Source organism: Trachypithecus francoisi, unplaced genomic scaffold, assembly GCF_009764315.1.
Source record: "Trachypithecus francoisi isolate TF-2019V2 unplaced genomic scaffold, Tfra_2.0 Lachesis_group17, whole genome shotgun sequence".
In the NCBI taxonomy this organism is placed as follows: Eukaryota; Metazoa; Chordata; class Mammalia; order Primates; family Cercopithecidae; genus Trachypithecus; species Trachypithecus francoisi.
This window is the reverse complement of record NW_022681462.1, coordinates 53,185,744-53,198,352: the sequence shown is the minus strand read 5'-3', so window position 1 is coordinate 53,198,352 and position 12,609 is coordinate 53,185,744. Positions and strand designations below refer to the sequence as shown.

General features: G+C 40.4%; 1 protein-coding gene and 1 non-coding gene across 5 annotated transcripts in view; one reads left to right on the top strand and one right to left on the bottom strand.

The window, feature by feature from the left end:
- ACYP2 (acylphosphatase 2) overlaps window positions 1-12,609 on the top strand; it is a 205,053-nt gene that overhangs the window by 47,141 nt on the left and 145,303 nt on the right. The gene's annotated exons all lie outside the window — the stretch shown is intronic.
- Window positions 6,692-6,755, bottom strand: LOC117063122. Its single transcript, XR_004428739.1, has one exon. It is a non-coding gene; the product is annotated as a U7 small nuclear RNA (small nuclear RNA).

Below are 12,609 nucleotides of genomic sequence, written 5' to 3'. Positions count from 1 at the left end.
TCTTGTCCTTTCCCTCATGGTTGTAAGATGGCTGTCCCAGCTTCAGGCATTGCACCCACACTCAAGGCTGGGGGAATGGATGGCTCTGGGTCTTTTCCTTTTTATCTGGAAAGCAAACCCTTTCCCAGAAGCCGGCAGCAGATTTCTATGTATGTGCTATTGTGCATCCCTGGCAGTAATTAGCTTTTTCAGCCACTCATAAGGATGAAAGGGAGAAGGGGGAGAGGTATGAAGACTAGTGTTGGGTTTGCCATTCAACAATGCCGTCTACACTTCTCAAGACTGTACGCTCCTTAAAGGCAGGGATTGCTTGAACTTCTCTTCTTTGAATTCCCAGTGCCTTGCACAGTACCTGGCCTATAGAGTGAATGGTGAAAGTATGTCAGAAAGAGAAGGTGGAATGAGGACCTTTCAGGAGAAGAGAATGTCAGATATGAAGGCACTGTGCTGAAAGAGCCTTCATTGTATTTTTGGGAACATGTGACTGGAACATAGGCAGATGACAGACTACTGGAAACTGAAAAGCTTTGCATGTCATGTGAATTTGTCCTTGTGTCAGCAATGGTGAGTTGTTGAAAAGTTTCAGGCCAGGGAGTGACACAATAGCATTTGTGGTTAGGTTACTAACTGTGTTGAAAGTATGGGCTAAGAACTGGAAGAAGGGAGATTAGAATCAAGGAGATTAATTAACCATATCATACTGTGATTTCATCAAGGAGAGTATGAATAATTTGGGAGATTGGCAAATGTAATTTTAAAATAATCTAGAACAATGATCTCAAAATAGGACCTTGAATCAGTAGCATCAGCATTACCTGGCACCTTGTTAGAAACGTAAATTCTTGGGGCCTACCTTGAGCCTACTGCATCTGAAGCCAGTGGTAAGGTCCAGCTGTGTGTGAGTTCACAAGCCCTCCAGGTGACTGTGATCCACATGAAAGCTTCAGAGCCACTGAGCTACAGCTATAGATGCTTAAGGGTGAAAGACAGCTTGGAGATCACCCAATATGGTACAGCCAATCTGCATGTTAGAATCACCTGGGGAGCTTTTACAAGGCAACTAAATTGCCCACACCTCCTACTCCACACAACAGAACAATTAAATTGTGATCGTGGGGCCTGGGACCCGTGCATCAAATTATTTCCAGTGATCTCAAGTGTTTCCAATGAGCAGCCGGGTCTAAGAACCACTGGTCTTATCTAACCCCTATTGATGTGAAAACTCAGGATTCGAAGAGGAGTTACTCAAGGACATACAGCAAGCTCAGGTAAGAACTGGGTTCTTGAATCAATTTCATAAACTATCATCTCCATGAATGCCTTAAACACTATCCCAACTTTTTAATTTTTTAATTATTTAAAAAACTTGTGGCTACATAGTAGATATATATGTTCTATCCTAACTTTTTAGTGATTTGCCTGAAAATCATTCACAGTGACAAATACAACTGCCAAATTTTTAGAAGAAAAATAGGTTACAGACATGAACGTCAGTTCTCCTTTACGTTAACAGTATTATACACTTTAAAAGGTTATCCTTTTTGTAAAGATTTTGTAAGAATATGTATTTTTAACAGTAACGAAGAGAATATAGATACAATAGGGTAGATAGTGCTTTGTTATTTGTGTGTATAAGTAATAACCCTTTTTTCAAACTCTAGGTGGAGCTCTTTGGTTTTTATATATTCTTTTATTTATAATTTGGAAAGTTTTTGTTTTAAAAGAAGAAGCTATTTTGGGATTTTTAAAAAAACATTAAAAATTTTTATAATAAGTATTCTCAACTTTTCTCAGCTCTCCTTTTCTTGTTGTTTCACAGCCATATAGATAAAGACTTACTTTTTTTGGTTGTTTAAATGCTGGACCAAATCCAAATTCAGGCGTCACAGCGTCATTTTTCAAATCCATCTTAAATTTGTATTTTATCTCATAGTGTTTGACGAATGGGATAAGTTTCCCATGTTTATTGTTTGTGACAGGTCTCCAAGTTGAAATAGAATTCGTGTAAGATGGGTCTCCCTTTATGAATAATGCCAGGAGAGAAAGTCTCTAAGGATGTTATAGCTGTTGCTATAGTAATTCCTTCAGCTATTTTTACCCCACTGTGTACAAAGGAGTGTTAACAGCTACCTTCTTGTAACATAAATGAAACATTTTGCTGCTGCCTCTTTTTCTTTTCTGTTTTACTAGCTCAGTATTCTGTCTTCTATTGGAAGTGCACTTGGAGTAAAATTCCCCAAAATACGAGGCCTGTTGTTTTTAATGGTATAAACCTGTGGTGTGGTTCCTAGGCCAGCAGCAGCACCATGGATATCACCTAGAAGTTTGTTAGAAATGCAGATTCTTGGCTCCCACCCTAGGTGTACTGAACCAGAAACCCTGGGGATGGGGACCAGCAACCTGTGTTGAACCACTGGTATAGGCTGTTTTGAAAGGATAAAAATCCTGTTCTCACCAGAACCTACATAAAAAAAATTTCCTCCTGTACAGGCCAGGTGTGGTGGCTCACACCTCTAATCCCAGCACTTTGGGAGGCCAAGGTGGGAGGATTGCTTGAGTCCAGGAGTTGGAGACCAGCCTGGGCAACAGCGGGAGACGCCTGTCTCAAAAACAACAACAAAAATCAAAAAGTTAGCCGGGCGTTGTGGTGCACACCTGTGGTCCCAGCTACTTAGGAAACTAAGGTGGGAGGATTGCTTGAGCCCGAGAAGTCAAGGCTGCGGTGAGTCGTGATCACTGCACCCCAGTCTGGAGCCAGAGTGAGACCCTGTCTCATAAAAGAAAAATTCCTCTGTACAATCACTTTTGCTCGTTTTGGGTTTGTCCAGTGCTTTTCAAATCACCCAGGGCTTTTGATAAAAGAAATAATTCTCATTCAGTAAGTTTGAGGTGGAGCCTGATATTCTGCCTCTAACAAACTCCCAAACAGTATGGATTTTGCTTGTCCCTGGATCACATTTTGAGTGGCGAGGCCACATAGCACATAGTAAGGCCATACCCATGCCTGCATGTGAGTTATCTATGATTTATGTGTATATGCTTTTGATTTAGTATACCTAAAGTCAGTTTTTCCTCTTCAATTACAGTGGGAAGAGACAATTTCTAGAATGTAATGCTTTCTTGTCTAATTGAAAGTGACTCAATCATATTAAATCCTGCAAGATGGTATTGTTTGCCAGGATCTGTCTTTGAGACCGTCTATTATAATCAGCAGTGGGCACCCTTGAAAATTACATTATTTAAAAAAACTGAGACTCATTCATAGCATTATGAAGTCAGAGAGAAAGTCCTGAAGTTTGAAAATGTTTTCAGACAAAATAATTTGAGACAAAAAGAAGTGGTTCATAAATGTTTGTTATCGGCTGGGGGCAGTGGCTCACGCCTGTAATCCCAGCACTTTGGGAAGCCGAGAGGGGTGGATCATTCGAAGTCAGGAGTTTGAGACCAGCCTGGCCAACGTGGTGAAACCCTGTCTGTACTAAAAATACAAAAACTTAGCCAGATGTGTTGGTGAATGCCTGTAATCTCAGCTACTAAGGAGGCTGAGGCAGGAGAATCGCTTGAACCCAGGAGACGGAGGTTGCAGTGGGCCGAGATTGCACCACTGCACTCCAGCCTGGGCACCAAGAGCAGAACTGTCTCAAAAAAAAATGTTATTCACTTATTTTCATTATTTATTGAGCGTCTGCCATGGGGAGCATTGTGATAGGCACTTTAGGACATTTTTAAAAAAAGGATAAAGTCCTTGACCTTGAGGAGATACCAGTCTAGCTGAGGCAATAAAACTTATGCTCGTGAAAGTTAATTACCAATATAGGGAGTATTCTGTGAAATGGTAAAGAAGAACTTCCAAAGGTAGAACTTCTGAAGACCAAAGGATAGCTAATGGCTGGTATGGCTGAAAGGGATCTGACTTGGGCTTTGGAGCATGTGTAGAACTGAGACATTCAGAGGAGAGAGAAAGAGGGGGAATGCTCCATGGAAGAGAGATGGCATGGGTCAGGGTGCAGCTTGTAGGAGTGAATCATGGATGCATACAGGAACTGGGGAGAAGTTCAGATGACATGGAGCTTAACTTCTTATCTAAGAGCTAGATTGGTGAGGATTTAACTGCCAGGCTTTTGAGTTTTGACTTAATCCCTTGTGCACCAAGGAATCATTGAAGAATGCTTTCAGCTGGGGGCAGGGTGACCCAATCATGATGATGACTTAGGAGGAGTCATTAATGGAATATTTAGGATGAATTGAAATGACAGACTAGAGGCTGAAACACTTGATGGTAGGCACCTGCACTGGGTACATAGGAGAGAAGACTGCAGGAAATATAATAAGAGAACTGGCAAAGGGGCAATATAAACTGAAAATATAACAGATTAATGAGAAGAAAGATTAATTCATATAAAGGGGAACTAGGGGTGTTTGGCACCACATGTCTGTCCTTTTGAGGTGCCTCTGTGGTAAACAGCCTTTTTTTTTTTCTTTTTTTCTTTTTTAATTTAAGTTCTGGGATACATGTGCAGAACGTGCAGGTTTGTTACATAGGTATACATGTGCCATGATGGTTTGCTGCACCTATCAACCTGTCATCTAGGTTTTAAGGCCCACAGGCATTAGGTATTTGTCCTAATGCTGTCCCTCCCCTTGCCCCTTACCCCTGTGACAGGCCCGGATGTGTGATGTTCCCCTCCCTGTGTACATGGGTTCTCATTGTTCAGCTCCTACTTATGAGTGAGAACTTGGGGTGTTTGGTTTTCTGTTCCTGTATTAGTTTGCTGAGAATGATGACTTTCAGCTTCATCCATGTCCCTACAAAGGACATGAACTCATTCCTTTTTATGGCTGTATAGTATTCCACAGTGCATATGTGCTATATTTTTTTTGTCCAGTCTATTATTGATGGGCATTTGGGTTGGTTCCAAGTCTTTGCTATTTGCTATTGGAAGTAGTGAAACAGCCTTACTTTGTAACTAACCATCTTGGAGACACTATAGACTAGTTGATTTCAGTGGTATTACCTTGCTAATGATTTGAAGTTGATATATTATTTCACTCACATTCACCTTTTTGTTTTCGTATCTCTCTTTAGGGTCCTCTGCCTTATTTCCTGCAATCATGAATATGTTTTGAATACTGCTAGCCACAAATTCCAAAGCTGGAGATTCATTGTTAGTTAGTACTTTCAAAACAATTATCTTAAAATTTTAGGTCTAGAAGGGACCTGAGAGGTCATCTGGTCTCTCTCTGTCTGTCTCTGTCTCTTTCTGTCTCTCTCTTTCACACACACACACACACACACACACACACACCCCAGAGACAACCAAAGTCCTCTAAGACTTGAGGCAGAGGAAAGTACACTTGAAGGCAATACCACCTGATGCGCTATTCATGTTAAGATTGTTCACAGAGCTGATCTGACCTGATCATTAGTGCTTTAGACTGGAGAGGAGACTGGATGCCAGGAGAGCAAACCAGTCTTCCTGTGAGTTTCCTCCCTACCCCTGCCCCGCCAAGGGCAAGTCAGTGCATGTTGGACTCTGGATGAAGTAATCTTCTGGTAGGAAATCCAAGGAATACATATGTATGTATGTGTGTGTGTGTGTGTGTATAAAACCAATGATTAGTGGCCGTTTTGCAGAGGGTTATCTCTCTAAAAGTCCCAGAAACCCATATGAGCATATTGAATCAGAGCTATCCAGCCTGACTTGTTGCAGAACATACTGCCTTAATCCATCAAAACATACTCATGTGACACTGCAATCTAAAAGTTTAAAGTCTTACATTCAGTTTAAACACCCATCCAGCAATATCAGACCCTGGTCCATTGGCTTAGTGATGCATCATTCTTAAGGCTCTCATCTAGGTGCAGCCTCAATTACTACCTGGTTGGTCAGTCAAGGAGATCTAAGCGTGCTCCACTTGGCCATGCTGTTGTCCGAAAGCATCCAGAGGGCTCTGTAGTCTCTGATACAGCATGAGCTGATGCATTTGATGATTACCTGTGTCCTCTGGACAAGCATTTATTCATTCCACAAATATTATAAAGTATCTGCTATATGTCAGGCAGAGTGTTGGGAACTGTGGATACAAAGATGAGTAATATAGTCTCTGCCCTCAAGAACTTGAGGAGAGATGGATGGGTAGACACAGAAGAGTATACATACAGAATGAAACAAGACATGGAGCATTTGATCCAGAAAACTCTTGAGACTGAATAAAGAATTTTAACCTTTGTACAAACTGAGATCCTTCTGTTTCCCTTGTCAGTGCCAAGGTGACCTCCATTCAGATACTATGACTTTTAAAAAATTGCTCATTAGCATGTCCGCATCTCCAGTTTGGCTGACACATCTGTCCTTGTGAAATACGCCAAGCACAGGATAAGATATTCCCTGAATGTGGACCCAATCAGGTGCTTGAATTCGATGCCAAGATGGTTAGTCTACCTTGCTACTCACCTTGAAGATTTCCCGTAACGATGGAAACTTCAAGATTCTATAGCAATTTGGCTTTTGTATCCCCACCTTTCATGCCCCTCACCTCCATTTCCTAGTCTCACGTTTGCCACCCCAGTTCGCTGGCAATGCTCATCTCACAAGGCTGACAGATGCAGCTCACAGGCCAGGAGGGCAGCAGGCCCTCTTTATAAAGGACTCTATTTTAAAATTTATTTTAATTTTTCTTTTTGTGTGTATGAGGTATTTTCCAGTAAAAACCAGAAAACCTGCTGGACAAATTCTGAAAGAGCTGTAACTTTTTTTTTTTTTTAAATGCTTCAGGCAATTCCATTTGATCTGGCCATCACCAAAGCTACTGGTAATCCGTAGGACCTTTCCTCATTATGGCATCTATTGACCTGTGACCTTTTGCCTCCAGCTCTTACTGAACATAAAAAGGCATCCAATGTATCACCACTCATTTCCTCAGCTGTCTGCTATATTTAGTTTGTCAAAGTGTTTTTGGATCTTGATTCAATTATCTAACATGTTCATTATTTCTCCTAGCTCATCAAATGAGAAATTTGATAAGGATCATTTCTATATCATTGTCCAAATAATTGATGACAGCTTTGAACAGGACAGGGCCCAGTAGCACAGTCTAGACAATACCCTCCTCTGTTACATTTATAATCATATCTGAAAAGATATAATGATGTTAATCTTTTGGACATTGTATTACAAAAAATCTCAAATCCAGAGAAGAGACAGGGAATAGTGTAATACACACATTTAGATTTCACAGTTGTAGTATTTTTCTATATTTGTATCACAAATATTATATAGATGCAGATTTTTTTTTCTGATTTGGATAAACTTGCTATAAGAGACATTTGGGGGAGGAACTATTGAGGTATTTGAATATGACTTGGGTATGAAAGAACATTAAGGAATTAGTATTACATTTGTTATGTGTTATGGTTATGTAGGAAAATGTCTTTATTTTTTATAGCTATATACTGAAGTATTTGGGTGAAATGTTATGATATCCATAGTTCTATTTAAATACTTTGGGCTTTCATAAACAATAATCCAGTGGGAAGAGAGTTATGTAGGAGATACCTAAACAGGTTCAGAGAGAATGGCTAATTGTTTATCAGTCTGTGATGGAATTGTTTTTGAGTCTGGAATATTTTGATAAGTTCTAAATAATAAGCCAATTTAAAAAAATTACCACATAATATGAAAGATAGAAATCTTCATCCTCTTCTTGGACCCCGTGCCACCCCAGAGCCTCATTCCATCCCATTTCCCCATCCCAATTATTACTGTAATTTTTTATAAAAATTGTTTCTATATTTTGATGTACATTTCTCAAAACTGTTTTGTCAAAATACTCACTTTTTCTCTTGTCTTCAGACAAAACCACTGTGTCAAATCTGCTGTATTCAGGCCAGGCGCAGCAGCTCACGCCTGTAATCCCAGCACTTTCAGAGGTTGAGGCGAGCATATCACTTGAGGTCAGGAGCTCAAGACCAGCCTGGCCAACATGGTGAAACCCTGTCTCTACCGAAAAAAAAAAAAAAAAAAAAAAAAATCAGCCAGGCGTGGTGGGACACGTCTGTAATCCCAGCTACTCGGGAGGTTGAGTGAGGAGAATCGCTTGAACTGGGAGGCAGAAGTTGTAGTGAGCTGAGATCACAACACTGCAGTATAGCCTGGGCCACAGAAGGGGACTCCGTCTCAAAACAAAATAAAATAAAATAAAATAAAGTAATAAAATAATCTGCTTGTCCAAATGTCCAATAAAGGAAAAAAGCCACATGAATGGTGAGTTAGAAACCATAAAAAGTAATTCGATATTACCAAGAGAAGTGTTATTAATATAATTTCAGATACATTACTGGGATAATATTTAGACAGGTATAGTAGAACCATTATTGTTATATATCAGCTGAGTTATTTTAAAATAGATATAATAGTAATCATTTAATTAAAGAAACCCAATGAATTTTAAAAAGAGAGCAGTGAAAATGAACATACAGTATCTCTTGGGAAAATGTAAAATGGATGATAAAACAGGAGCACTGTAGAGGGTGTATTATAGATAACACATTCATTGTAATTGTATTAGAAATAGAATTTTAAGTATTGCCATTTCCTGGATAGCTGAGGATGACAAAGTCAAAATTTTTAGTGCATGCTGTCACTCAAATGGCCTATAAAATAGACAACTGAGGTGAAACACTGGTAAGATGAGCCAAAGCTTTATTTTTGGCATCATTTGCCTTTAAACCTGTTGGGATTTGTAAAGCTTGGTTTTGCTGCCCAAAGAGCCGATCAGGAGTGTTACAGAAGAATTTTTCTCCCTAAATAATTTTGAATGCTATTCTTTCTAAAGTATGTTATACTTATCACTTCCTTTTCCCCCCACAGGATGGAAGCTATTTAGCAGAGGTTGCCCTTTTTCTGATGACTCCAGTAGATAATTTGAGCAGTGAATCTTCCAGGGCGAATTAGCCTGTGTAGTGCCATTGGAGTTGCAGGCTTGCGTTCTTGGGTCCTGGTGTGTTGTTTCTCTTTGTTAGGTCTGATTTTGATTTGTTTGTTTGATGCTTAGAGGACACCCATGAGAGCCTCCCCTATCTTCCTTTGGCTTCAATTTCAAATCTATGGATGTTACTGAAATAAATACACACATTCTCACCTTCATTTGGATCCTACATCAAAATATGTGATAAACAATCCTCAGCCTCTGGAATTTTTTTTTTAAGAGAGAGGAGGTCTTGCTATGTTGGCCAGGCTGGCCTCATGCAACCCTCCCACCTTGGGTTCCCAAAGTGCTGGGATTACAGGCATGATCCACTTCACCTGGCCAACCTCTAGGAATTTGATGTAAGTCTAGCTACTACTTACCAGCCGTATCCATGTACTCTAGACAACATTTTGACAAACACCGCACAGGAAAGGCCCATGAAACTTATGTTTTTTTTTTCCCCAGAGAAAAATATTGCCTTCTATTTCTATAAGTTAATTTTATTTTTTAATAATTCTAATAATTAATGAAATAATACCTGCATGTTAAGAGTCAAACAGTGCTAAAAATATTTTAAAAACCAGCAACTACTGCCTTTTCAACCCATCCCATCCCACTCCTCAACAGTAGTTTTAGTGATTTTTTTGAATATTCCTCCTAATTTCAAAATAACTTGTATCTCTTAAATCATTAACTTTAGATATTATCTAGTGACTTTTTACTGTGATAGACAAATCTATTGATGTCATATTATGGTAGATGAAGATGTGACTCTTACACTACTCTTTCCTTCCCTCATTTCCCCATTATGCTATTATATGACTTTTGGTTAATACATCAGCAGTCAGTTTTCATAGTTTTAGAACTATGTAAGTTGTGTCCTAAGGTGCCCTCAAGGAGGAATCTGGCTCCAGTTGTTCATTTCTTCTTTTTATTTTGAGACAGACTCTCACTGTCACCCAGACTGGTGTGCAGTGGCACGACCTTGGCTCACTGCAAACTCTACCTCTTGAGTTGACGTGATTCTCCTGCCTCAGCCTCCCGAGTAGCTGGGATTACGGGTGTGTGCCACCATGCCCGGCTAATTTTTGTATTATTAGTAGAGATGAAGTTTCACCATGCTGGACAGGCTGGTCTCGATCTCGCAGCCTCAAGCCATCTGCCTGCCTCCGCCTCCCAAAGTGCTGGGATTACAGGCGTGAGGCACCATGCCTGGCCAGTTCATTTCTTCTTTTAGCATTCTGTGATACTTAGTGATACTTGGTTGCCAATTCCAGGTGACAGAAAAAAGCTTTACCTCCAAGTCCTGTTACAAAAATTTTTGTTAAGATAGTTTTTTTTTGTTTTTTTTTTAAATCACAGAATAGACATAATCTCTTAGGCGGTTGGAAACATATTCATATCTCCAGCTAGATGGGAAAGTCTTGTAGGCAGGGATTGTAATATGACTTCATAAAGCACAGGGATTTTTAAAAGGAAAGGTTAGGATTTGGATAGGCAAAAGGAAGGAGGATATGCTTTATACTTTTGGTCTCTGGACCTTATTATCTGAAGGCCTGGAACTCCTGTAATGAAGTAGTTATGCAGTCAAAGGTGGGAGGAGGGTCTCTTAGCATCTGATTTTAGTGCCCTGCAGACCTCGCTGCAGGTCTCAGTCCTTCTCCACTGCCTGACACAATCACCTCCTCACTGCCCCGTGAGGTGCAGCGCCATCTAAGTCAGTCACAGGGAAATGCCAAGGCTCACTTTGTTTATTTACTGGAGTGGCTGGTTGTACTGGGAGGCTATCAAGACTATTAGGAGGGCTGGGCATTTCATACTCTTTGGGCTGCCTTCTGTGTGTATGTGACAGATCCTGGGCCGGGACCTCTGAGCCAGAGCTCCTCTCAAGGTTAACCTTGAACATCCCCCTCCCCATACGTGATCAACAGGGGAGAGGCTGGAGTGCATGAGCCGAAGTGCACATTCCCAAAGGTTCGCGCTGGCCTTCCTTCGTGTCTGCTGTCCAGCCCCAAATACTACCATTTTAATCTCATAAAACCACTCAGAAGGGCTTCAGACATAAAGAAATACAGTCCACAGGTTTTCTCCCCATACCAAAGATACCAAATGGAATATGGGAATGTTATCAGGGGATGAGCTCTACTACTAAGAGCTTTAGTTCCTGATGGCCAAATGCACATCTTCCCTATTAAGCAAATTTATCTGCCAAAAAGCTATGTTATGCCAACAAGTTAAGTCCACAAATTTAGGAGACTATCTTGTGTCATTTGTGGTTGTCTAAGAATCACAATGTGGTGTTGGTTGCTAAATATATTATTAACCTGTTTGAGAGCAACTCTGTTGTTTTCTTTGTTCATGAAGATCAATTTTCACTAGTAGAAGCATTACAGATTTAACTGGAGGAACTTATTTTTTTTCCCTGTAAGAGCTTTTTTTCACGGCTTTCATTAGTAATTCTAAAAAATTTTGAACTGGAAATTTTAATAATAGAGTAAGTAAATCTAAGCTTCTTTGGAAGTTGTACTTGTCAGTTCTATTTTTTGGTTCTTAGGAAACAAGTTAAAAACAGCTTTTTAGTTCTTTTTTTTTTTTTTTTTTTGAGGCGGAGTCTCGCTCTGTCGCCCAGACTGGAGTGCAGTGGCGCAATCTCGGCTCACTGCAAGCTCCGCCTCCCAGGTTCACGCCATTCTCCTGCCTCAGCCTCCCAAGTAGCTGGGACTACAGGCGCCCGCCACCTCGCCCGGCTAGTTTTTTGTATTTTTAGTAGAGACGGGGTTTCACCGTGTTAGCCAGGATGGTCTCGATCTCCTGACCTCGTGATCCGCTCGTCTCGGCCTCCCAAAGTGCTGGGATTACAGGCTTGAGCCACCGCGCCCGGCCGGCTTTTTAGTTCTTAATACCTTTCTAATTACAGTTCTTTCTCCTCTCTAAGGGGCTTTTCTTTGAAAAGGTGCAGTTTTCTTTCCCTGTACTAATTGGAATGTTGGTTTTAAAAATTGATATTCTTGGGTTGGGTGTGGCGGTTCACACCTGTACTCCTACCACTTTGGGAGGTTGAGGGAGGAGGATCACTTGAGCCCAGGAGTTCAAGATCAGCCTAATCAACATAGGGAGACCCCATCTCTACAAAAATAAAAAATACAATTACCCAAGGATGATGGGATGTGTCTGTAGTCCCAGCTACTCAGGAGGCTGAGACAGGAAGGATCCCTTGAACCCAGGAGTTTGAGGCTGCAGTGAGCTATGATTGCACCACTGCACTTCAGCCTGGGTAACAGAGTGAGACCTTTTCTCTAGAAAAATAAAAATTATATTCCCTCTAACCATGGTCATTAAAAAAAGTATATAAATATACACATGTGTGTGTGTGTGTATATATATATATGTATTTGCTTTCTAAGAGACAAAAGTCAGTTACTTGAGGCAAAGCTTTTAAAATTAAAGATGTTTCATATGATCATGGGCTTTGTTTATGAACACATTTGTACCAGCTAAAGTGTTGGCCTTGGTTGAATTTCCTTCTTTTCCCTGATTCATCAAAATTGATGAAATGTCAATCATGCTGACTGATTTTTCACAGCAATGTGTGTAACCCATGACAGTGAAGGATGTGGAGACAAATGTAGCTTCCACATC